Source organism: Cyanistes caeruleus, chromosome 2 (genome assembly GCF_971803275.1).
Source record: "Cyanistes caeruleus chromosome 2, bCyaCae1.hap1.1, whole genome shotgun sequence".
NCBI lineage: Eukaryota > Metazoa > Chordata > Aves > Passeriformes > Paridae > Cyanistes > Cyanistes caeruleus.
Window position 1 is genome coordinate 64,625,833 of NC_141702.1, and position 27,774 is coordinate 64,653,606.

The following is a 27,774-nucleotide window of genomic DNA, read 5'->3' on the forward strand; positions in this document are numbered from 1 at the left end:
TCTCTTTTCCCAAGCTTCTTACAGAAGTTATGTCTTCCTGACCTATTGTCAAGCCAGCATGTTAGGCACATAGCAATTTTAGGTTGAGAACCTACTGCTGTGTAATAAATTAGATATTAGGTGTAGATCTGACAGTGACTTGAGAAGCTAAAACGCCAGTTCTGGCATTTGAAGTCATAGATTAGAATCTTGAGTTGGAAGGAACCCATAGGAATCATTTAGTACAGGTCCCTGTTTCATGCAGGACTACCTAAAACTGAACCATATGGCTGAGAGCGTCATCTGAAAGAAATGAAAAAACATCTTAGGTGTTGAGGAGAAAGTTTTTCATCCTTGACCTTACAATGATAATAGGAAAGCCCTAGGATTTTGATTTAGCCTAAATTCTAGTTAAGGCTTGGTGCTTTAGCTATTTACCTTACATTGCTGCAAAAAAAGGGTTCTCACTTTGGCTTATGATTTTACAACACAAATGGGATACAAATAGAAGAGAGTTTTTTCTGATAATTGGTGTTGAACTGTGTTAATCCCATGTTTGCAATAATGTATAACAAAGCAGCAGAGCATTCCCCACAGGGCTCGGCTGGGGCTTTGAAATTCTCTAGGGTCAGATCTTTCTTTACGTTGAAATTTTGTCATTGTAGTAAATAAAATAAAACTAAATAAAACTAAGCAAGCAAACAAACCACAAAGCCAGAGCTCCAGATTGCCTTTTAAAAGATCTAGTTCCATTCATTGTTAACAACTGTAATTTTTAGAAAAATAAGGACTCTTAGCATATTCTTAATTTTCATTACAAGTAAAAACATTACAGCTGAAGTGATTGTGCTTGTTCTGGTTTAAGAATGGTATTCTCCAGTTCAGTGCTCCCATGCTGCTGCTTGTTCCCCCTTCCCTCCTGAGCGTGGCTGGAGAGGAGAATTGGAGGCATAAAAGACAAAGATCACAGGTTGAGATAAGAACAATTTACTGGAAACAGCAGCGAGATAAGAACAGTAACAGCAACAAACGAATGACAGAGGGTAGAAGAGAAAAAAAGGATCCACACAGGAGAAAGCCAGCCTGGTAATAGAAAATATTGGATGGCTCCCTCTGCCATGTTTTCTCAACAAGCAGGAATCCCTTCTTGCTGGAAAAGACTCCTTTTTCCCCACCCCCAGCAATGAAGTGAGGTGTTATAGAATAACCTCTGTGTCCTGGCCATGCCCCTCCTGCTTGCTGCAAAAAATTTACCCTGTCCTGGCTGGAACCAGGATAGTGCTGTAGCATCAAATGTTAAAAATCCAACAAATCATTATGTCAATAAATCGGCAGAATGGTACAAAAAAGCCCTAGGAAATATATTATGAATAACATTTAAAGTCTGGATGAAGAGAAATCAGTGGGAATTTTACTATTCAACATGACAAGGTTCCACTGAAACAGAGTATTTTGTTTCTTTTCAGTATTTATCATTTATTTATACTGTGGTCCTACTCAGAGGCTCAGTATTTTATTCATAGAAGAGTTGTGAGTCCCAAAACTAATTCTAGAGTTTACACAAATGAGCATTGGTTGCATTTTGTCTTATTATTCATTATTTATTAAGGATTCCTTGTAGCAATGTCATGTATCAACTCAGAGGACAAAAACAATAATGTGACTCAGTGAGTGACACCATATTTCATGTAAGTGAGCACAGAAAAAGCTATCTAAAAACTGAAATTTATTTGCATAAATTATCTGGTGAATAATTATGACTAACAAGAACATTAAAACAAAATCTGGACCATCGCAGAAGAAGGCTACACAACAAGCAGCCTTTTTGTGACAAGACAAATTATCCTGTGCTGAGTTCTGTAGTGCCACAGCTGAGCTGCCACTGGTCTTCGAGCTGCATCATGTCAAGCTGGCTCAAGTACTTCAAATTACTACAAGTTGCTGCTGTCTTGTCTAGATAAACCACTTACAATAAATTACTCTAACAACTCAAAATCTCAGAACACATTGGTTTAATAATACAAACTCCAGCAGTTTTCAGTTGGCTGTCACTCCTTACTATGCACTTCAAAAATATTTTCAATTAACATGTTTGATCATAGTAACAACATAGAGACAAAGGTTTTACAAATGTTTGAAAACATACAAAAAGAACAACTAAATTAATACATGTGAGTTGTTTTTCTCTGTGGTACTCTTGTTTGAAACATGCAAAGTAAGACAAGGAATTAATTTGCTGCTTGCAATTTCTCTAGTTTTCTCATTCTGCCTAGGTTTACCTATGGCTGAATTAATAGGTAATTAATATAGTACAATAGAATATTACAGTAGAATAAGCTAGATTTAGAAGAATCTACCACAATTTTGTGCTATGTGATGTTCTGCAAGGTGAAGTTGCCATTCAACTCATATAAATCAAATACTGTGTAATAAATCCAAATACATTTTAAATGCTCAGCCTGATTTCCATATTGTTGGAGAAGAACACTGCCATTTTCTTCTTCTGACTGAAATTAATCTAAAAGAGGAAGCAAAATCTGCAGAAAATGAGGGCTCTAGCTGGGTTCTACATAGAGTACCTCCCTGCATACCCCACACAGGGTGCCAATTTCTGCCACTGTTTTTTTCTGCCACAGCAAATGGAGGAAATAGAAATATTTATATTAACATCTAGAGCACTGTGAAGTAGAGATAGAAATTAAATTCTGTAGATGTTGATTCCTTAAACCGAACACAAAACTTCTCTTATTTTACTTAAGTTTTCGCTTCATGGAACATAAACTTAACACTTCCTTAGGTCAGGATAAAAATATTAAATACTATGTCTTCTGTTGGGCATCTGCTTCCACTTGAGAGGCCTCCTAGCCAGGGACAAATGCTGACATTTTGGTCTGCTTTGAGATCCACTCAAGACTCTGCTTGCCCAGCTTTTACTCTGAATTTTAACATTATGACTGACCAGTTGATACTACTAAAATGGTGATTTATGTTTGAGCTATAGTTTCAACTGGTGCTTTTCTCTCTCATTTTTTTAAAATTTTGTTTTGTTCTACTACAAAATCATTGTAGCTTCTACCAAACAAGGTTTTGAATAAGAAAATTTTCTGTATTCCTGAAAAAAAACAAGGCTTTTTCATTAGATTGCCCTCAATGATGCAGTGTTTGACTTACTCCATTTGGTGTTTATTTGATGGTTTGCTGATCTGCTACAAAACTTATTATGAAGACTCAGGAAGTACTCTGGATCTACAATGCTTCTGTTCTCTTATAATGAGATTATAAAAGTATCTCACAGAAGCTTCATAAAAATCAACACTCCAAAGAATGGAGGTAAATTACAGTAGAGAGAGGATAGACAACTGCTTGGACAAAAAATAGAGGAGAAAAAAGCTGTTTCTGGGATATTGCCAAAGAGCCTCAGTAAATTTTATTGAGAAGTAGGCTGAACCTAATTTTCTTGTTTGTTTTTAAAGCCTCACTGAGGATTTATGTAAGTTGCAGTGCTTGTTGTCAGTAGTTTCAAGTGGCCATGTCCACCCAAATTACAAGAAGATTTCAGTCATGGAAATATCTTTTTGTTTTATTTTCACAGTCTAAAACATAGTCTGTACCTCCATACATATATTATTGTAGAAAAAACAGAGAAGTTCATATGCACTTCAGGATTTTGTAAAAGCAAACTTTTGAAAAGCTTGAAATCAATATAAAATCTTTCCCAGATTTATGCTTGTTTTTTCAAATGCCAGTGAGGGTCTGTATACATTATAGAAATATATTTATATAAAGCAAAACAGGGGCAAAACCCCCTTAATCCACATGTGTTGAAAATGACACATTTTTCTATGGAAGTTTGTTCAGCTGCTGTCAATAAGGTCATTATTTAACTGTTTTCTAGATGGAGACAGTTTATCTTATAAAAATGTTTTATTTTGTTTTTTAAAGGACATGGTTCAACCTTGGCTTGGCTTTTGCAGTGGAGTACAGCAAATCCTTTTTCTACAAACAAAATGTTCTAATTTACTGCCCTCGATAAGATCCCCAGGCTTGCTTAAATTGTTCAAAGTGTTAGAGGTGCAGCCTATGCCAAAAACCGTACTAGTATAAATATTGCATATATTTTCAATTTGTGGGTGAATGTAATGCAAAACAATTTTGGTTGTTAGGCACATTGCAGGCAGGCTCTGCAGGCTTCCCACACACGTTGCGACCAAAGCACTTCAGTCCTGACAGTTAACACCATATGATGTTCCACTCTTGAATTGCCTTGTGAGCAGCAACTGCCAGCTCTGCCTGTGAGTTTTGGAATATTCAAACCCTGTAGACCTGACGACTGGTTTGATTTTTTTAGTTTGTTTTCCTTAGCATCCTGCTCTCTACACACTATGAATGTCTGCTTGCTGTGAAGGATTCCTTCTGCATACTTAATTTTGCCTCCTGGTAAGCCAATTTTGCTCAAATTACTTTCACTTAAAATCATGGGACACCTTCTTTCAAAGTGAAGCTGCTGGATTTTTTTTCTCCACCTTCTATTAATATAATGAAGTTGTGTTTACTGAGACAATGGACATAGAAGTTGGTCTTCAGTCTCTTCCTAAAATTTCTTAGCACTTAAGAATATGGTTAACCCTCTGTATAAATTGACTCAATTGACGATTAGAAGAGATACACTCAGTACATTGAAAGGAGAATGGCCCAAAAAGTGTAATAAATAAATAAATAAATAGATAGGTAGATAGATAGATAGATAGATAGATAGATAGATAGATAGATAGATAGATAGATAGATAGATAAAAAAATTCTTCCTCCAGAAGTACTGGAAAGAAAAAGCAGCAGGTTGTGGGGAGGGAAAGAATTGTCTGGTTTTATGCTTTAACTTAAAGTAATATTGGCTCGTTCTTTATTACACACTAGAAATTTTCCAGCTTTGTTCCACACTGGTCAGATGAAGAAACCTTAGAGAATGGAGAAAACAGGCAAAGTAAGGATTGGCTGCTTTGGAAAGACACTGAAGTCCCATGAAGGCTTTATTTTATTGTTGCCCTGTATCATTTGTCCTATGAGAGCTCAGCATCATTTGTGGCTTTGGAGCATTTGTCATAGCAACCAAATTGGTACATGCTTAACAAGGCAAAGTGTTGTCCAGTCATACTTCCTTCAGACTCTTGCTGTCAAAAAAGATTTGTAATAAAGACTATAAATAACAAAGCTATAGCTGTAGTCCATGCACAGAGAAAGAAAATTCAAAAAATCACTATTTGAGCATACATGTAGAAATAATTTTGGAAATAGTGTATGCAATGTAATCTGTACACCTATAGGATTGGAGAAAGTCATTAAATTAATGGTGTCAGAAAGCCTACATACCACCTACACACCAGTAAAATCAAAAAACAGAAAAACATATCCAGCTGAAGCAGCGCAGGGAATCCTAAGTTTATTCAATATCCTTAGGTAATTTTTTATTATCCTAAGACAATTTACATTGAATTCAGAGTCAAATCAAGATCCCTAGGCATTCAGGGTGTTTTCAGAAACAAGTCCTGCTGCAGAGTGCCACCGAGAGAATGTTGGTTTTTGGATAGGCATTTAAATAATTTTTAAGTACATGAGCCTCTTTAACATATAACAGCAACAGAACTCATTAATTTAAGTCATCTGACACAGATGTAGCTTTTCCTGCTGACTTTGGCCACTGTTGCTATGAGAGCCTCTCTTCTCTTCAGTCTTATGCCTCTAGCAGAGCTGGAATTTGTAGTTACTGTACCGCTTAAGGTTAGTCCACAGGGCCTGTCCACCACACTTAACCATCAAGTCTGCTGGGTTGTGCTCTTTCCCTCTGGTTTTGGGAAGTATGAAAGAGGTGAATATGGAAATTTGACAGTCTTATTGTTCAGCTTTGCTTGAATATTGTTAATATCTAAAATCAAAAACAAAGCATTTACAGGAAGACAATAAACTAATAGAATGCTGGTTTTATTCCATCTACAAACACCCTGCTTAAGTTTATTAGATGTCTCTGAGCATTTACTCAGTGAGGGAGATAATATTCACCCAGCCAGAGTTCCTTGGCCCTGGTTCATTCTCAGGTTTTGCCTCTGTTTGTCCAAACCAGTTCATCAGGTTCATGAGGACACTGAGCCCAACCTTTTCAGCTCAGCAGTTATGTCACTGCCATCAGTGCCACTCAAATGTTTGCTAAGGTGTGACTGGTCTTCAGTACATCTTCCTTCCTTGTTTTTTAAGTTTAACTAAAAGAATTTGTTTGCAAAACAAGTGTCTCACAAGCCCAGTCTCTTTTGCTGCTTTTCTTAGCCTCCACTCAGAGCAGCTACTTGTTTTGCTCTGTGGCCCTCCATCCTTAATATCCATGCCTTCCATCTTTTCATACCTTGTTTAAATAATGCCCATCCTGACTTCAGATTGGTTATATTTGGCCACTGTTTCAAAGGACTTCTACTGTTGCAAGAAATTCCTGCATACAGATGCACTCATATGGACAATTGCCTGTCAGCATCTTTCACCTGTGCTTCCTCTTTGAGCAGCAAGAGAAATGAAGTGGGATGGCAACACTGCCCTGTAGTGGCTACAGGTCTGTGAAATTTCATCTTTACCCTGTTTCACTCCTTTCCTTTCTTCAATCACAAAAAAGCATGCCATTCACACATTCACCACAAGTAGGTACAGTAAGATATGAGTTCAATTATCCAGAGAAAATGATCCTGATGCTCCTTGTTAAAGACACCAAAGGGAAGCAGCAGACATCTGAGCTGAGCAGACAGTGCTGCCTTAAATGGCCATCAGAAAAGGAAGATAAGTCTGGGAGAATATTGATTATGTGGCAATTTAGGAGGCAGCAAGACTGATGTGCTGTTCACGTTGACATTGTTCAACAATCTCTTCTACCCTGTGACAACCATGCTAATCCTCTGTGCCAGCCTGATAGGCTTATTCACTCCAGCCTGGATTCCTGTGTAAAACACCTGCAAAAAAAAAAACAACCTGCATGAAATAGTGTTTTATTACAGCATTGTTGTTTTGGGGGAATCGCACCTAGCCATCCTTCCATAGGAAAATAAGGCAATATTCAGAGACAGTTAGTTGCCAAAGGAAACAGAGCAAATTCCTGTGTCAATTCCCATGTTAGGCTATCAAGATGAAACAGCACGTCTTGTGTACAGGACAGAAATTAAATAATTTTTAAGTGTAAGAATTTTGTTCATTCACCATTCAGGGAAAAGAGGTTTCACATGGGGGAAAACAAAAACAGCTTTTCTGTGTTGATCTGCTTATATGTGGCAAGAGAATCCTACCTGTTCTCGGCATGGAATGAAAAAGGAATGTAATTCAACTGCAGACAATAAATGACCTGGACAAAAAGAGCTGAAAAAGAGTCATGCACTACAGGAATCCTGTTGAACATACAGGATTACCCCTTTACTCACTATTAAGCATTTTGATTTGGAGGAGAACAGATGGAACACAATATAGCTGCAATAAGATTCAGTATGTAAATTGCTCAAGGCAAAGATCATGTCAGGGTTTTTTTTCTATTTACACATATCACAACCACCATTGGAATTTCTGGAGACTAATATAGCACAAATATTATTGCTTCTAGTACTACTTGTATGGTAGTAAATGTTATTTATAGGAAACAGAAAACTGATAAAAATCTTCTGTAAAGGAAAATAAGTTAAAAATGGTTGTAAATTACATTGGATATATTGAGATTACAGCACTTGGCAGTTTAAGTTTCCTCTCTCCTATGGGTAATTGCTGAATTAAGCATAGAATGGCAGGAAAGGGGGCTGACATAAAATGTTGATCCTATTATCATCTATTTTATTGTAGAAAGAGGCTAAATTATGATCAATAGTGAAATATTCAGCCCAGGCTAGCATGCTGTATCTAGCACAGATGCATAGCTATCTCTCAATTCCCAGTGCAATCCTGACAGCTACCCCTTTAGTCTTGTGTACAGCCTTGGGAGCTGAGAAAAAGCTTGGGAGTGAGAGAAAAAGATGCTTCAGGTTTGGGATTGTATGGATCTCTGCTCTTCAGTCTGGCTTCATTGTGGGTCTTGGGTTTTCAGCATCTCCAAGCAGCCCAGAAATGCAGCCCAACATTGACTGCTGTAAATGGTAGAGCAGAGTCACAACCAGTCACAAAACTGGGATAATGTTTTGCCTCCCCAAAGTTGAATTTTCATCATGCTAACAGTGGGCTCATCATTCACACCAGACTGAGCCTGGACACAAATATCTCTTTCTGTATTAGTGGGTATTGCTGGAGTCAAGTCTGGAGTCAGACCCTTTCTTGTGATAAACTTCCCTACCTGAGGAACAAGATCCCTACCTCCAAAGCTCTAAGCAGCTCCTGTTGCCAAGCACTAGAGCCAGAGCTCCTCTCTTGAATGTGGTATTGTGTCATTCCTCCCTGCTCTCTCCCTTCCTGACCAGTTACCCCTCCAAATATCGAATGGCACCTTTCCCTCTAAGCAGCAGTTTCTCAACTCTTTGTTGCATCTGGTGTTTATCCCATTCCCCATGCTATCCTGGAAAGGGCAGGAGGTACTCTCCAACACATACCATTCTCCAAAACTTTAATATAAATTAACAATGTGCCAAATTTCCCCTCCTCTAGTCTTCTTCTATCTTTTTCCCATTTCTTTTCAAATACGCAGCTACTTGAGGATGCCCTGGCTAATATGCTGACATGAGACTTGAATGTCATGCTGACATGCTGTAATCTTGTAGAGCAGAAATGAAACATGTTATTGTTTAGAAATTAAAAAGCATATAGTCTTCCCTCCCCCCCTCCATATTTCCTTGCCAGTTTCCGATTAGATTGCTAGCTTGGTTTTTTGTCCTTCTTGCACACAGCACACTCCTGAAATATTCTGTGTACTTTTTTGGATGCAGAAAGCTGTAATGTTCCACCCACTGCATTGCAGTTGTGACTGAGAAATAGTCTGCAAAATATATGGGACTCCCAGAAGATCTGAGACACTATTATAAATATATTTAATGTTAATATCCTATGATAATGTTTATTTAGGAATCATATATGGCGTTAAATTGTGGCACTATTGCTCACCACAAGGACTGTACTTTCCTCCTTTATTTGAAGAGGTGCACTATGTTTTTATTTCATTTCAGTTTGATTTTCATGAAAACAGCTAGCTGCTTTTTCCTTAGTGACTGCTCTCTTACTGAAAAAACTGTTGTGTGAAAATATGATTTATGCCCAAAAGGCAAAGCTTGTCTTCACTGTGAGCCCAAGTGAGAGAAATGCCCACTTTAGAGCAGCCCTCTGCTTTCTTGGCAAGTCTGGATTGGGAGCCATCACTACATGTGGTACAGTGGAGCTCACAAACAATCTTCTCAGAAACAACAGCCCTAAAGCAGTTCCCAGGGGGTCTGAAGAGTAAAGCCCAAGCCATTACAAAAGGTCAAGAGGTGGATATAATACTGTAGAGAATATAAATTCATGAGCTCAGATATTCTCCAAAACACAGGCTACAGTCAAAGGAAACAAAGCAACCATGTAAATTTATCATGTTGTCAGCAGACGAAATGTGGACATTTTATACTTTCCATGTACTCCAAAATTATTTTTCTAACAATATGAATATTATCCTAACAACTGATGGACCTAGCCATTATATATTATTTTAAATAAGATTTTCTTAACTAATTGCAGGAGTTTAAGGAGCCACAGTAGAAAGAGGAACAGCTTTAAATGTGTCTTGTTGGAATGGGAGGGAAGGCAGAAGGAAAGGGAGGGAGTTGAAGGAGGCAGAGAGAGGGAGGGAAGGAGGGAGATAAAGAAACTCCCTGTCGTAATTTCTGTCCCTACCCATCCCCACTGAAGCAGAAAGTGATGTAATAGCTTATAATTTAGCTTTTTTTCAGAAAACTTGCAATAGATTTTGCTTCCAAAAACTCTTATACCTGGTATACAGGAGAACGTTATAACAACAGAATTCATGACATATTCTTCTTTCTGTATTGTCAATTTGAAAAACTAGCTCTGTCAAGAACTAGTTTATTATGTGAAGAAAGTGCTCACTTTATTTTCTGGCTAGACACAATTCATTGTTTTCCTATGGGTGATGACAGATCTCCCCCCTGTTACAGCTGAAAGCTGGCAAACAGCTATTTGATGCTGTTAGGAAAAAACCCTGTAAGACAAGTAGAGAATATGTAAGCCTGATTTAGAAACTCCTCTAGAATTTGAAAAGCAAAAAGATGTTTGTTTACAGGTTAGTGGGATATTAGAAAACAAAGCCTGGCAAAGAGAATTTAAACATTCACCTCGTTCTTGTTTATACAAATAATTTTGTATGTGTCTTTGAACATCCCTGTTATGAAAAGATTTCCAAGTGCAAAGCACAGTTTGGGGTTTGGTCTTTTGAGACTTATTGTTCCTGCCTGTAAGGATAAGATAAATACAAATATATATCACAAGAGCATTTTATGTTCCTTTGATGCATTGTTTTACATTAATTTGATATTTACATATAGGTGTGTGCACCTATGCAGAAGTCTCTCAAGAAAACAGTATTATATTTCCTGTTGTATATTATGTCTTATAATCTTTACAATCCTTCATATTAGGTGATGGACTGCTTCTGAAACTGCTTGAGAAGTTAGGAAAGCATTACTGGGGGACTGTGGTAACAGTAATTCAGTTGTGATTCAAATTCAGAAGACCTTTTAGTCTCCTATTTCTATCCATGAGGTAAAATGACTATATAGAAAATAAGAAAGGTGTGCCTTTGCTCTACAAAAGGCTTATTTGTTTTGAATTAATATTATAAAAAAGGCTTCTTAAGTGAAGTGGCAGGTTATTCTGCAATTAAAAGATAAAGCAGAATTCAATATTTACTGCCTTTGGTATGAAAGCTGATGAAGAATTCACAGATATATTGATAATACTTTGCAGAAGACATACCAAACATTCTTCACCAGGAATAATCTACACACTGAACTCACATCTGCCTTTAACCGTTGTTTTAATTTTGAAAGATTATAGAGTGATTGGAGTAAAAGCAGTGACACTATAATAGCCTTTCCTTTCTCTCTATTTGGATGTTGAAGCCAACATTTGACACTAATTTAAAACAGATTTCTTAGAATACTTGTAAATCTTGACCAAACCCAGCACTGTATATCAGAAATAAAAAAACAACCATATTTGATGTTTTGATTATCCTTCTCTTGAAGAAGGATTCTGGTCTGGGTGGCTTGACAGACCAGAAGCACAACAACTATAGGGTCACATTCTGCAGTTTTTTGCTGCTTTAAAACCACAGTATATAAAAATGAAGCAAAACAAAAACACCTGGAATCTGGAAAAATCTAGAGAGGTGATTAAGATTTTGCAAGCAAACAAATAAAGCAGGTATATGTACTTTTTTTTCCAGAAAATATTTGCTCTTATATTTTAATGTGTATTTTAGAAAAGCTGTTCATTCATTCCTCAGTCATCTTCACGAAAAATTATGTGTGGAATCATTATGGAGTAAGTCTGTTAATCAGTGAATGATTCATGTATATGAGAAACTTAAAAAGTAAAGCGTGCAGATTTAAGTGTATATCATCTCAAAACGTCTGAAGTTATTTCTCATCACAGAAAGCCAGGCTACCTATGTAATCTTTTTGTATATATCTGTCAGAAATGGATGATGATCCTTGGCAAAGTCAAGACCTGAAAGGCACTGACAATAATTTGTCTCACATTTTTATTTTCCACTGTAACTCTGATGCTAGAATCGTTGTTTACTGGTGTTTGCTTTTAGCCTTTCCATTTTTTCCTACAAAATGGCAGCATCTATTTATGTTCTCCCTTCATCTTAAGGTACCAGTATAGTGCTACACTATACTATAGGCTTTGATGAAGCCTCAAAATACTTGACATTTTCATGGTGCTTATTATATGAATATTAAAATAAATCCAGGGTCTCACATCAAGATAATTAGTAAGCTGATATTACGGTCCCATCCATAATCAAATCTCTGTTCACATATATATAATGAATTATTTCTTCAAAACCAAGCTTTTCAATTTCAGCTACAAAGCACATAAAACACCAAGGAACAATTTCTGTGTTTTCTAAAACCCCATTTTCCTGTGCACATGCACAAAAGGTGCAGATATAATTTTTTTAAATCACAAATTTTTGCAAAGTCTTTAAAAAAATAATTTCATATATGTTTTAATGAAGATAAAGTCATTGAAGAATGGCTTTCCAGTTGCAGTTAAGAACATCAACTGTAGCACACTTTCAAAAAACATGCATTTAAAAAAGATAGAAATAAAAAAATTCGACCCTGAGCTTAAAAACATCTTCAGCAAAACACATTTTCCATTCAGTTTTCAATATCTGGTAAGAAAATAGATATGAGAATGCCTCAGAAAACCACTGAATTGAGTCAGATTTTGAGTTAACTATTTATCCTGATCAATTATAAAATTGCCGGTGTATTCTGTGGGGGATTTCTAGGTTCTTGATATACAACAAGGTTTGAAAATTCCTTTTGATGCATAGGAAAAGAATGTGAAAAGAAGGACCTTGGTGCAGAATAAAAGACATTTTTAAGCTGAATTTTGCATTTAATGCTAATAAATATGCCATTTTAATGCCTCAACAAGAAACTGGCACGGAGGTTTTCGCGTGCAAAAAGCAGCAGACCAGCTTTCCATGGCTACTGCTCCTTGCCTTTCACACCCGCCTCGTCTGCCAGCTGGATCTATCTTGAAGGAGAGACCTTAAATCCCTGCAAGCAGGCTGTAAGGCACATGCAGTAGCAGCAGTGTACTGACATTTGCTAAGCACCAGCGTCCCTCAAGTGACTGGGAGCGAAGCCATTGACGTCACTGAACAATAGGCAAAATATTTCCTCCTCCTCCATAGTCCTGAACTGTAAACACCCAGCTTGCACACAGCAGGCTGAACATTTGGGGAGAGGCGGAGAAGGAGAATGTGAAAAACTCTCAACTGATGCTGCTGAAAACAAGCAGCTGTTTCTGCATAACCAGTCTCGTCTTATTCCTTCCATTTTGCTGTGAGGATTGCTGGTTCCCCCTTAGTGTAGGTCACGCAGTAAAGAAGATAAAGCTAAAATAAACTGTAAATAAAACTATGTCCACTGAACTTACAAGGAATTTTTTGAAGTGCCTATTAATTACAAGTTTAAAAAAAAACACACTCCTTTTCTCCCTCTTTCTGTCTCTGTTATGGATAACTGCAGTATAGTTACTGCATCCATGAGTTTTGGAGAAAGTGTGGTGGACTGAATGTAAGTGAATTTCATCTCAGTCACCGTCTCTCCATACAGCTACATTATTGCAAGCCAGAGAGACAAAACCCCATAGATCATAATTATAATAATAAATCACATAGTAAATGCTCTAGATTCGCTGTAAAGACCTGTTTTACTCCTGAAGCTGGAGAGTTATGGTTATGACATAGGCAGAAAACAAAAGGGCATAGTTAATCGTGAAAATTTTTACAATACATTTATTTTTGAAAATTACAGCTTTTTTGTGACTTTATTAAAAGAAATACTGATGCATGAAATCATTAGGATTTGCCAGTTACTTGACAGAATATTGATATTGTGGTATGAACAGTTAAGCAGTTCTGGAATGTTGTAAATCCAGGGAAACTAATTCAGCTTTTTTCTTTGCAGCCTCTTGTAAGCAGCTGCAATCCTGCAACCTTCCCTGTTTCCAGAGCATCCCTTGGAAGATCCCTGGAGGGCAGGAAAATGAGACCACTAGAAACAGGGAGCAGTGTGGTGCTGAAAAGAGGTCAGAAACGCTGTACCTCCAAAAAAGCTCAAGAATACCACTGAATCAGGGAGCCCTGTAAGCTCCTGTAAGCCTTTTCATGGAATGCACCAGCTTATTTGGTCCATCAACGTGAACTAGAGAAATGAATCTCACCAGGAGTCTTCAGCCTTGATCCAAAAGCCAGCACTGGAAGAAACCCTCAGAAATAGCTCCATAAAGATATTGGTTTTCTTTTTAGAGCCTTGTCTGAAAAAAATCAGCTTGATGTGCCTGGAATGGTTTTAGGAGTGTAAAAAAAAATGATAGTGCCACCTGATTGCTAACTGAAGAGTTATGTCTATGGGAGTCAAAGTGATCCAAGCAACCATAATGTCTGTTTTCCTCGAGCCTCATTTAGGCTTTTCTCACTTTGACCAAGGTGGTGAATAAGCCCCCTTGGACATATTTGTTCTCAAACAAAGGTAAAGGGATCATGCCCATCACCATTTTCTGCAGAAGACAGCCAAGTAAGACCCAGGGAGGGGCACCTTTTCTCCCTCTCCAGCGTGGCTCTCTGTTGAACGAGGCTGTAAGGAGGCACATCACATTTGCAGCATATATTGATTTATGATTTCAAAGTGCTGAACAAACAGCCATTTTTTCTAAACAGACCATAAGCAATTGCTCATTATCCCCCATTTAATATGCAGGGAAAGTAGGTGGGCAAATAACCTAGTTTGCTGTTCAATTACTCCAGTGGGCCACGATGTTGCACTAATGCTGCTTCGTGTCCAGCTGCTCTGCTCGTGCTGAATTAGCTGTGCTGCTGAGAGTGCCCAGCTGAAAAAGAATGAACCTCATCACCTCTCCTGAGCGTGCAGCAACAGCACACACAATTAATTGCACTTCTGGGGCTTGACACCTACTGTTCCACGTGTTTTGATCCATTTGTCGATGTGGTGCCACTGAACCTCTGCACCCTGTCTGCGCTTCGACACAGAAAACAGTGGCTGAAATGCAACTTCTCATCTTACCAGAGAAAAGGCATGTGGAAAAACAACACTTTGCTGGCCTGCTTCCCTTTTTTCTCTTTGTCATTTTTGTCTTTGCATGGGTTACTCCACGGTCAAATGCTGTACTTCTTGATGAGCAAGGTGGCAATATCAAAACATGTAGTGAAATAAAGTAGCTAGATTAAATAAATGAACTGCTGCCTGGCATGACCATTTCACACATGTATGTGTAATACTAGCAAAAAATGCTATATTTCTGATCTGATCAAATCTCACTCTTTCTCTACCTACACCTGAGCAACTATCTAACTATCTACAATGCAAAGCAATGCATCCCTTATTAGGGGCTGGGAAAGCCTTTCACAGATTTGGGAAGCCAAGTATGCTGAGATATATTTAGAAGCCTGAATTTAGTGAGTGTAGCCTGGGCTGCACAGCTGAGAAGGTCTCAGATCTTTGTGCACACCCCAGTTGTATCCCAGTCCCAGAGAGGTGTTCAAGCAAGTTTTTTAAGGGAGGAAAACTTAGACATCTGGATTTGAGAGAGGCTAAGACTCTAGGACAACCTGTAAAAATATTTGCCACTCAGTCTTATGTCTATCTTGGCATTTTCCTTGAGAAGTAGTGTTTCTGGAAGCCAAGTGCAGACTGAGAGAGGGTTACATACTCTTTGGGGAACAGCCTAAAAGAACAGCCTCGAATGTTAAGTACATTTACTTCATTCATAGTAATGCATTTTTAAGCGTACCTTTAGGCGAACGTTTGCGCATTTAAGTTTTACTAGTACAAATACTGAAAGAAAATACATCTTATTATGGTTGCTTGCCCACACTGATGTGAACATCATTTGATACATTCTTACACTTGGTAAATTCCAAGGTTTTCCACCTTTTCCCTTTCACACAGCTGAAAACATATTTCTTAGTAAATATTGTATATAGGACACACAAACATTTCAAGCTACTTCCTGAACATGTGTCTTGAAGAAATAAGGGATGGGAAAAGAAGTGACAGAAAGAAAACCAAAGGAAAATTTCCCTCACTGAAGGAAACATGCCTTTTGCATTTTGATAACTCCATGTATAGCTGAATGGATTTTACACAAATTTGCCTTCAGGCAGAGCCTGAGAAGAGAAAATGCTGTGAAAGTATGAGAAAGCTACTCACAGCAATGAAGTCTCTACAATTCAAACTTCACTGTGTTTGCATAAAATTAAAAGTTAACAGAATATAATATTTCCTCTTGTTCCCATCTGAGCTGAAATGAAAGTGTAATATACCTGAAAGAATCTAAGCAGCATTTTCCCTTCCATTAATTGGACCTATGACAATCAGAAAAACCAAAGGTAAAATTAAACCACATGTATAATTCAAAACATGAGCAGATTCTTAAACTTATGCACAAAGTGTCAAGGAATACTTTGAAAAATAGCATCCCTGCACTCCCAGAAAACAACAGCAGAATCATTGTGTGGCTGAATTTTCAAAGGCTAATGTGTCTATAAACAACATTCTATAGAAATTTGGTTTATAGATCCTGCTTTAGGATCTGCCATGTTATAGGCAAATCAGTCACGTTTAATTATGGCTTTTCTTTCTTTAGTGAGTCCTTCAGCAGTCAAAAGAGGGAAGTTTATTTTAAAATGGGTTTCTATGTGTCCGTAAAGTCTTGGCATGCATAGGTTAATTATTTAAGTATCCTTATTGGGATTTGGAAATCTGAACTTGTGACTCAGATTGTGAATTTTGTCAGGTATGGTACAAGCTGAGGTCTAGACTGATTGTATGTGAAGTAGGTATTGATATCTAAAGTAACTGAAGAAAAAAAATATCCTCTTCACAAGACAGAGTTTTGACATGGAAACCAAACCATTCTCTTGAGTATCTTCTTGAATTTCTCTGCATGTCACCTTGAATCCATATTGCTGTTGACACACAAGAATTTGCTGATTGGGCAATGTTTCTGGTCCTTCTGTAACAGCTAGACATTTATTCCCAGCACAAGTATATTTGTTGAAACCACAAAGTGAACACGATGGGTAAAAAAGTTATTATAGTATAGATGTGATGGAAATTAGATCAACAACGTTAAAAATCAAAGACAAAATACTGTTATATACCTCTGAGTTGTGGGTTTTCTAAGTACTACTGATACACTTGCCTCAAAATGTTATGCTCTAGTTCAGAAAAACTCCAGGATCTGTAAAAATAAGGCAGTGTGCTTTCTACTGCTTGGAATAATTGAGCCCAGTGGAAATACTGGGAGAAGCATCTTGGTGATGCTTCAGTTTTTAGGAAAGACTAGTGGCAATGTAAATTACTGCATATCTGATAAGAGGTGTTCATAAAACCTTGATGAACTGTAAAAGAAAAGTTGAAGTTGGTTTTCAATGAGCACATAAGTTAGCTTTTATCCAGTAACTAGTGAACTGTAGAGACTTGATTATACATCTGTTGAAGTCAGAACAGCTTTGACACATTAAGGAAATTAACACAGGTAGGTCTATTGTTCTGACTCTGACTAATTGCAAGTTTAAAATTAGACATTAATCAAAGAACACTTTAATGTCCTTCTGCAGTGGGAAGAGAATTTGTTCCTACAAAACTCCCATTATTCACAGCTCTCTGTATAAGCAAAGCTTCTTTTCTGGCCCCTTGTCCTGTGTGGTAGGTCACAGAAGATAAAATTTTATAGTGAGGACAGTGGAGTGGCTTTTGCTCACAGAATCTTACAATAAATACACAGTGATTACCTTGTACCAGGGCAAATTGGTGATGTTTTCTTTATTACAGATGGCAAAGAGTCAGAGACTTACCAAGCAAACCTCCTAGGAAATCTTATGCAGCCTGTAAAATATGTGCTATTTTTAAAATTCTCCTAATATGCAGTAAACAAGAAATAAAATTGAATTAGTGTAAAACTCAAGAAATTCCATGTTGTGCACAAATCAAACTAATAAACTAATAAAGGCTAAGATGCTGACATGCAAGGTCAGAGCAGCTGTTCCATGACTTGGCTAACCACCAAGGTTGCCTTGACATTCCTCATGTTATTTATAATTCTGGAAGTTAAGAGTAGATTTATTTATTTAATAGGAGGCTCAATCTATTGCTCCAGAGGTACCTTAGTAGAAAGTACCGATATGCATCAAAGGGCAATGCTTATGGATGGCTGAAACTATAAGGCAAGCAAAACAAAGCAGACTGGAAGCTCACCAGGAGTTTTGAGATGTATCAGTAAATAATAGCATACTTCTTTTGGCTGTAGATTCACTGTGGATTTAAATGAAGAACATTATTTCATCCACCATTTTCGTGGTTAATTTGCAACCAGGGTGTTTACATAAAGTAAATAGTTGGAAATGGAAACTTGATTCTTTGCTTACTGGTCATATCTCAAACCTGAAGTGCATTTCAGGAGTTTAGCTCAGAACCTAACTTATACACAGCCAGCATTTTACATTCCTATCTAGAACTCGCTTACTATCTCTCTCTTAACCATGATTGTTTATTGCCATCAATCTTCTTCACACAAATGTAAATGAAGTAGAAAAAGGTTAGAAAGTATTATGACAATGTAAAATGCATTCACATACTTTTTAAAAAGTGCAAAAGACAACCACAAAAAACAATATCATGGGGATGAATGCCATAGGAAATTATAGTGTGAGATCACACCATAACATGCTTAGAAAGCAGTCTTTGGAATACTCAGCAATTAGTCTTTGGAGTTATTTGACTGTAGGGATAGACCAGCACCGTGTAACACCCTGCCCTAGCAACTGGTTAAGCTCATGAGAATGTGGAATGCAGTCATTCTGCAAGATACTGACCTAAGGAAAAAAAGAGGCTGTTCAATATCATGCCAATATTTCACTTCAGATTGAAGGTTTTTATTTTTTGTTACCCCTCTTTGTTCTTCAATTTCTTTTGTTTCAGGATGACTATATTATCTACAGAATTTTGCTGCACAAACTGCCAGGAGTAAATTTAGTCAGCAAAAATAGTTTAAGAAAAGCAGACTCTGGATTTACAGGAAAAAATGCACCTTAAATCAGGAGCCTGAAAAAAGAGACCAGAAAATGAAGATTCAGACAACAACTAAATTTATTTTCTTTTCATGCATTCTTGTCAAAAACTTCTGTTAGTTGTGGCATCTCTTTACTTGAATGCTGCTTTCAATTGAACTACAATTCTACTGCTCTTTTGCTTTAAATGAAGGTAGCCATAAGAAGGAGCAATTTCATTAACCAGATTTCTAGAAGAAGCTCTAAGAGAAAAGTTCAGCCTACATAGTAAGAAGCGTGTTCATTTAGCACTTGCCATATGCCACCAAAGCTGCTAAGGTTCAAATGTTGAGCATCAAACTCTCAGAGTAGATACTTCACATGAAAATGGAGGGGGAAAAGGTAAATCACAGCTATCAATAAAGGCTTTGAGTCTTAGTTATTCTTAACTGTGCAATTGCAGTCTCAAGCCATGAGATTTCCAAGCTGCCACAGAGTCTTAACATTTTGGGAGCATTTTCAGCTTTGCAAAATTCAGAAATCTGAAACACCCTATCTCACAATAAATAGTTAAAGACATGGGCCCTTAATGTGTCTGCATATTTTTTTTTTATTAAAACCAGTAGTGTTGTGGAGATCTCAATGGATTTTATTCTTTGACAGAAACACTCACCTAATCTTTTCCTCAGAGAAAAAATGTTTGTGAAAAATGTACTTTAAATGAGACTTTTTGTAATTAAGGCATTCAGAATATATTTTTTTCTAGTTCAGAAATTCACATTTTATTAATTCTTAAACACTAGATTGTTTTTCATAATGGCATACCATTGTTAATCAAAAGGTCTCCTCTGTATTTCTTGGAGTAAAGCCAAAGCAAAATCACATTATGCCTGAAGGGGAATGCAGATGATCTGTCTTGCTTATCTCATTTCATATTTTTTTTTAATGAATATATGAATTTTTTTAATTAAATTCAAATTCTGTTTTATATACATACACCTACCATTCCACTGCCCTCTGCTGGAGGGAGTATATCCTATAGCAAATTTATGGAAAAGTAATCTGGTTAGCAAAGAGCTGGTGTTTCTGGACCCCAAACCATGGTGTAACTTTCTTGGTGAAGCCTGCAAGGGACATCCACAGGCAGATGTTTGATCAATATCTGTCTCCAGCACAAATAAACATTCCATTCAAAAAAAGTAAGAACACCAAGTTAAGAGTACATGGAGACAGCACAGTTGAGTACATAAAAATTAGGAAACGCCAGAGCTAAAGTTCCAAGTGGAAATGTGTCTCTAATCCCATGTGCACATGCATTTACAGTGCAGATTTTGTCTTTACGGAGGAAAATCTAATTATTTTTCCACATGGTTTAGGGGCTCTCTCAAATTCAGGTTGTTTTTTCAGTGTGGTTAGTTGTAGGTAAGGATTTGTCTGAACCTACTGTCTATTAACCGCCCTAAAATAATGTCTGGTGCTTTTCTACTTTTTGTTATTGGAACCAGCCCATCTATAAACATAAGGTGAAAACCAATTTAATTCATAAACAGACTGAGCACACAAAGTCAATCTGGACTGTTTGAATAATCTTTAATTAATAAATTATTTTGCAGAATAATACATTAAGGTACCACTTACTACTGAGTCAAATAACTATTCATAACTAGTATTTTGCATAAGCAAAGGACAATTAAATCAGCACTTGCCTCACTTCAGGCATCTAGGTGGTAACAAAGCAATCACTCATTCAAACACAGACCACTAAATGAAAATGAGCAGATCTCTTTAATGCACTGTCACTGACAAAAAAATAATCAATATGATGATTTAACATTTATCAATGCTTATTTAACAGTTATCTTGCTGCATTACAAAATTTCTCCATGTTTTTCACCAGTAGAGCTTCTCACTGGAAACTGCTTTAGGTCAAAAGCTGGTAAAAGAGACTGGGAAAAAAACCAGCATTCAGAAAGTCTTCCTATATGCTTTCTTTTGTTTTCTATTTAGTTTGCGATGACAGATTTGCAAACCAGTTTTCCTATTCTGAATTCATTCTGATGAGCAGAGGGAAAAATGAGAATCTAAGATCTTACTTGCTTCAATTTGAGATATTCTCACTAACTCAGATTTACAGATTAAGAATGAAAAATTCTATGTGCACTTCTAGGTTTAAGGTACTAGATATCCTATAAGTGACACTACTATAAAATCCATTTGTAAAATCATTTGCTTTTATTTCTGCTGAACTTTTGCTATAAGACAACTGAAGTTAGTCACAAGCTACACGCAATAAATATTTTTGCTTAAAATAATGCTCAGCATACAAGCCAGTCATTCAAATTTTTATCAGAAACCAGTATTGTTGTTCTCTTGCAGTTGTCAAACTAAATTTTCTTTTACAGAGCATTACAGTAACACAAGTAAATGCCTCTTGGAAAGAGTTTGTTAGAGACTGGAGAAGTCCTTCTCTTGTATTACCTGCAGGCAGCACAATGTTCAGCAAGTCCCTTGGATCCAACAGGATGTGGTAGGAAAATCTAGTTAAATGGATTTTTTTTTTTATTTTTTTTTTTCTGGGGATGATGATTTTGTGCAGCTCTGGAGCAGAATTTCTAAAGAAGCCGTGCTGGACCCAGCCGTGTTTTGCTGCTGAGGAGTCAGGGTACAGAGAGTACAAACACAGCAGGCTCCCAGACTTTGGGCAGGGGGATGTGTAACCTGGCATCACCAGCACGCTTAGGCAGTGTAACTTCTCCACTTGAAGACTTCTTTCACAGACCTTTAAGTCCTTTCCCTATAACTGAAACCCCTGAAGGAAAACAAAAACATTCCTGACTTGAGTTGCTGAGGGAAATGAGTGATTTGTGTATGTCTGTTTGACAGATGCTTACCCGTTCTTCCAGGTCCCAAGGCTTTCCAGAAAATAAGCCACAAATCTGTTCCCCACTGGTTCAGGCAGGAAAATTTCCTGGTACAAGAATATATTTTTCTTTCCCTTCAGCTGAACCTTTGCCCATCTTCATGTAGTAGGCCTCACTTGAATAGAGAGATTATTCCCTGAGTATTTAAATACATAGGAAAAAGCAATTTCTGTAGAAGTACAGAATGACCTCATGCCTGTATCATTTTTCTCACCAGTCTATTTTGGAGGCAAGGACAGGATCCTGGTGTGTGCAGCTCAAAGCCACCCAACCTACAAGACTGATAGTCTCTTGGGGCTCCTCTCATGGCTCTCAACACAGGGCAAAAATAATCAAGAAGACCGTGAATGTTTTAGGTAATGTAACATTTGAAAGTAAGTGCATGTGATGTTGCCTTCATCAGTGATTTCCTCATCAATTTGTTGACAGCATGGAATGCAGTGGAGTCTGGTCATAACTGCTGAAATGAAACAAACTTCATCTTAACTCCAAACAAAGATACTGTTACCTTGTGTGTGTACAGAACTAGCATGAAAATGAAGCTTAAGAACAAGACAAATAAACCTAACCCAACCCCAGGCTAACTGGAAGACACTGGGAGAGGAATGGTTTAAAAGGAGATTTTAATTTCCAGAACCAATTCAAATCTTTGCTGGCTAAAGACAGGCACAATAATATTAACTGTTAGTCTTATAACAGCACCTCACAACAGTGGCACAGACAGGTGTGCCGGTAGTAAGATTTCCCACATTTCTGCCTTAAAACAGAAGAAAAATTATTAGTTTCTAGAAGCTTTGGGAAGGACATAGTATTGATCTTGTATACATTTTTTCATCCTCATAAGTTATCGAAAGCTATACTAAAGAATTTAGTTTCAGTATTAAAATATTTTGTTCTACAGTCACGGTGCAGGGGGAACAGAAGAAAAATTTTTCAGTCCTCTGCCATGAAAATTTTCTTTTCTCAGAAGGTCCTCTTGGTTTATTACTTATACATTCCAATGATAAACATTGAAATTATACCTTTCATGCAAAAGAAGAGTGTCCCTCACCTGCAGCTTGAACTGGTCAAAGGAAGGTTCTAAATCCTAAACCAAAACTCTTCCAGTTGACTTGGAAGCTCATACATACAGCAGAACACCAGGCTGGTGAGCTCTTTGCAGCCTGTGTTGCTAAGGAGACAAGGAACTGGTTTTGGAAAGCAGTGCTTAGTACATTTATATAACAAGGAGTTGCAGGTTTCAGTGCTGCAAGTGTACAGATTTCTGCAGTAATATATATTAGATATGTTTGAAAGGGCTGGTTTTTTCACAAAAAAACCCCAAAACACAATAACAACAACAAAAACAAAAACAACAACAAAAACAAAAACAAACAGAAAAAGTTTAAAAATAAAAAGCAACAACTACTACAACAACAACAGCAACAAAAACAAACATATACAGGAGAATAAGTGAAAAAATATTGGAGACACCATTAAGAGAATTTTTTTAAATTTGTGTTTACTTATTTTGCTTCTCACACTACTTGGGTAATCAGCATTGAAGGAGTCAAAAGATTCTGAAGACAAGAACTGACTTAATCTCAGGCAGGCCCACACAAAACACTGCCTGAAGGTTGTACACTGCACCAGACCCATTCATGAGGCCAGCCAGGAGCTGAGAGGCAGCAGCCTCTGTCCAGTGAGGATTGTGAGCTGTAAAGGTGCCTCCTTCCTCACCCAGCAAGTAAACTGAGACAGGGCTGACTGGGACAGAATCGTTGCAACCCGAGCTGAACTGTTTTCTTGCCTATTCTTAATGTGCAGGTGCATTTGATGACCAGGGGTTTTCAAGGAAACAATTTTTATTCTAAAGCATTCTCTCTGGTTCAGTTCTATCTTGCTTTTTTCATTTTAGCTGCCCATTTTGACAGTGTGTTTAGAAGGCTATACTTCTCCCTCTTGGTTTAAAGGAGTTGTAGAGTTTTTTAGACTATATTCACTAATTTCCTAACAAATAAATAAAAATATCCCTAGCACAGCGATAACTTCTATTTAATAATTTCAACACAAAGTAATAAGACAATGACATTGAAATATAATTTTCTAATTTGTTTGACACTTCAAACAGAAACATATATTTAAAAGTTCTCACTTCTACCACCAGTCAGTTTTGTAGTTAAATTGAGACCTTTGCTAAAATACTGAGAAGTTAATTCAGAGAAATTAGTTTTGCATTTAGTTCCAAAAATTACTGGTATTGTGGGACTACAAAACTGCTGGTCTAAAAGCTTTTGTGAGTTCTTATTTCAAATTAGAATGTACTGGCTGTCATATTAATATAGTCGCTATAGAAATAAATGGGTTCAGTTCAATTTATTCACTTCCTCGTAGAGGTACACAAGATTCTGTCTAACTACAGAAATCATGAATTTTCTGAAAGTTGGCTACTAAAGTAAAAATTAGTAACAACATATGTCCTGCTTCACATGTTTGGGAAAAACAGACATTACTTTCTGCTCCCAAAAATCCAGATTTGCTAACAAAATAAAGTAGAGTCCTTCTATCAAATTCTGTATTTGCAGAATAAAACACTTCAACTATATTAATTCTTGGTATTTAAATACCCTAATGAAGGCAGGAGCCAGGTACTGTAGAAGCACATTCAAAATGACAAAATATGAATTTACTCACTAGCAGAGAGTATTACAGACAAACGCCGGAAGAACAATTTCCCTGGTATGTTATTCATCCAATGGCAGGAATAGGAAATCCACAGGCTTTATAATCCTCAGGTGATTTAAAATAATTAGAAATTGTTCAGAAGCATATTTCTACTTCTGTCTTAAACGAGTTGACCTCAACAGAAAACAATGTTGACCACAACCCATGTAAAATAAGCTCATACAACAAATAACACCTTGTTGAGCACCACTGGTGTTGTAAGAAACCTAAGCTGAATGGCTTTTATTTAATAATTAACTCTGTCCATTGTGAAACCAAAGAAGAATATATTTAGATATGAGAATAGGTGTCCTATATGCTGAAAGGCACAAACAAATATTTCCCAGAACTGGTGAAATAATCGTGGGCAAAGCCTAACTTCTATGTCGTGCAATAAGATCTCCTTAAATGCAAGTTGTTACTAAGAAGTGTCTAACTTTGGGACTCTTTGCTTCTCCAGTTTAGTGGTTACAAATGATAGATTGTTTCCAGATTACTGCATGAATCAAGAGTATATTTTCTGTTACCTTAAAGAGGTAACCTTCTGTAACCTTAAAGAGGTTGCATTGGTGGCAACCAAGAAGAAGGCTCTGTGTTTCCCTCACTCTGGCTACTGTAGTCTAAGTCAAATTGAAACTTCTGGAAAGGAGAAGGAAGGGGGAATTGCTTGTTTTCTCAAGATCAAGTTCAGCTCTGCAGAACTTCTTTAATGCAGATGGAAAAGACAACAAGAGAAATGGTGAGCAGAATGAGTACAGACTGGGATATTCCTGAGAGGACCGAGCTACTTGCCTACAGCATTGCATACGGATTCAGAGCTCTGGAGGAAACAAATCAGAGAACAAAAAAATTCCTAGGAATGGAGAGAAGGCTTCAGTTTTTATTTCAGCCCACAAAGTCACTGGCAGCTGCTGATTTTGGTAGAATTTGGAGAAAGAACTCTCATCCTGCAAGAAACAGTGGTTGGGGTTGATTTTTTCATGCTTCCTTTATCCAGTGTCCTGATGTTCCTTACTTCCTGAGCCATCTTCTCCAACTGTGATTGCTTTTGTGCTAATGGCACAAACAATATTAAATTTTTGAGATTTTATAACTTCCATAAAAGAAAGTATGACAGGAAGACAGCAGAGTGGTTCTGTTCCTAGATTTTAGCAAATTCAGTGTTGAGAGAGGAGAGGCATAAGTACCAAGTGATCCGAGGCTGGAATATCAGGACACAGATATCCACAGTGTTCTGCTAACACATTTGTTATTAAGCTGCTTTTAGGATTATGTTTAGAGGAATAGGAAATGATAATGCTAAGCAGTTCAAAGGGCAGCTGCATCAAACAGCAGGTATCAGAGACAACTAGCTACCATCAAAAGGCTTGAAATCTGCAATTTTTACAACTAGCTCATCTGTACAGAGCTCAAAACCATATTCGGTATCACAAATAGCAAATGTTGTTGTGGCTGACTGGATCTTGGAGACAGTTCTTGAAAGTCAAATATTTTCCACCAGAATTTTTCAGCTGCCCAATATTCAGTATCTGTGCATGATCAAGAAATAAGGTATACAAGTATCCTATTCTGCCTAAACTTAAATAATGCCAAACATTTGTTTCCTAGGAGAAAAAAGTGAAATTATAGAAGTTTGATTGTTTTTATTAGCTCTTTTTAACTTTCACCTATTATTCAATTATTTTTGTTTCAATCAGACCATAGGAAAAACTACTAAATTAAGGATTTTCAGAATGATTTGCTGAATGTAAATGAATCTGTTTGTATCAAGCAAGAGAACAAAGTGGGACACTTGATCTGCATTATCAAGTGAACTAAAAAATCCTGGGCAACAGATGTTAATAAACATTCACAACACTTCCATAGATTTCTGAAATAGACTATAAGGAAAGAAATTTGATTCCTGCTCTTCAAGTTGATCTTTAATTTGGCGGTCATTGGAAGCAGATCACTTGTGGCCTCAGTCTAGCGTAGTCCTTCATCTTTCATCCTAATAAGAGTATAGTAGCACATCCTAATCAGAAGAGTAATGCACTCTCAGCTATGTATTTAGTCATGTCTTGAAGGACCACAGGACCTAAGAAAAATTAGAATTCATGTATTTTCCATTCCTGGTGGCAGATGATTTTAGGAATAGTGGTAATGAGCTAACAGTGGACCTGTGAAAGAAAAAATTACTCATCAATTGGAAAACAAGACCAGAGCTTGTTACCAGGGCATTTTTTAGAAGACTGACTACATAATCATTCTGGTAATTCATCAACATTGCCTAATTCTAAAGTTTGCTTCTGTTTTCCAAAACCATGAGATTTGATAGGTTGTTTTCAAAAAAATCATGAAGACTCAGGGTGAAATTTTCGACAACATATTAATTTTAAAAGCTAGCACATTGATGATCTGAGTCACACCTGCAGTTATACATCATCTTTCTGCCACTAACACCAAACACTTGCTCATTGCACTTTCATACTTGTCCTTATACCCTGCTGAAAGTTATATTTCAGATTATCGCAGGAGGATGGCTGTTGCCTGCACAAAGAGTTTAACGAGATTAGTGACTCTCTAGAGAACTGGCTTTCTTTGAATTCTTGTCCAGAGTCAGGCTTTTCACCACAAAGATTAGAAGCAAAAACTGAAGTTTAATCAAGGAAAGCAAAAGCTAAAGTTCTTGATTTCAAGACTGGAAACTTACAGAAGTGAAGGAAACAAAAAAAACCCCAACAATTATAGATCATACCTAGCAGTATTACACTATGAGCCTTGAGGGATTATGTAAAACATTCTTACTCAAGGAACAGCTTCAGCTCATACCACTTAATGCCCATCCTGGCTGCTGCTCTTAGTATGGATTAGAACTAGTTTGAAGACCTGAGCAGTTCCCACACTGCTAGAGTTCATCAAATTCTTTTGTGAGTTATTTTCTCCCATTACTCAGAACAGAACCTTATCCCCCTTTCTCAGCTCTTCTTTGGCATTGTTAACGTGTAGGAATACAGTTTCTGTATCTCCACAATGATGAGTGTTTTGACTCCTGTCCCCCCACCCTGTCTTTCAGAAGAAGCTATAACAGGAGTTTTACCTTTAGATAATTAGCAAGTATCTGAAGTGCATGGGATCACCCACAGCATTAATGAATATGGATGAGTATTGAAGGAAAAAGAAAACTTACTTTCAGTGTCTGTGGTTCTTCTGCTTTCTTCTTCAGAGCTCAGTCCAAGCTTCTCCTGCAGGTGCTCCCGTGGTTGAAGGGAACTGCCTTCTTATCTACCTGGAAAAAGGAAGGAGAGTGAGGGTGAAAGAGTATTTTCTAAGTCAGTTTAGAAGACTTGACATCCTCAGAGCTGAGGTCATCAGTCTTGCCCAGAGCCGAC

General features: G+C 37.2%; 2 long non-coding RNA genes across 2 annotated transcripts; one reads left to right on the top strand and one right to left on the bottom strand.

The window, feature by feature from the left end:
- Positions 1–3,541: 3,541 nt before the first annotated feature.
- On the bottom strand, positions 3,542–27,774 carry LOC147654874 (uncharacterized). The gene is made up of 2 exons (XR_015283321.1): positions 27,573–27,774; positions 3,542–6,960 (listed from the first exon to the last, which is right to left on the bottom strand). It is a non-coding gene; the product is annotated as an uncharacterized LOC147654874 (long non-coding RNA).
- Positions 4,138–17,536, top strand: LOC111926808 (uncharacterized). Its single transcript, XR_002863194.2, has 2 exons — positions 4,138–4,416; positions 13,678–17,536. It is a non-coding gene; the product is annotated as an uncharacterized LOC111926808 (long non-coding RNA).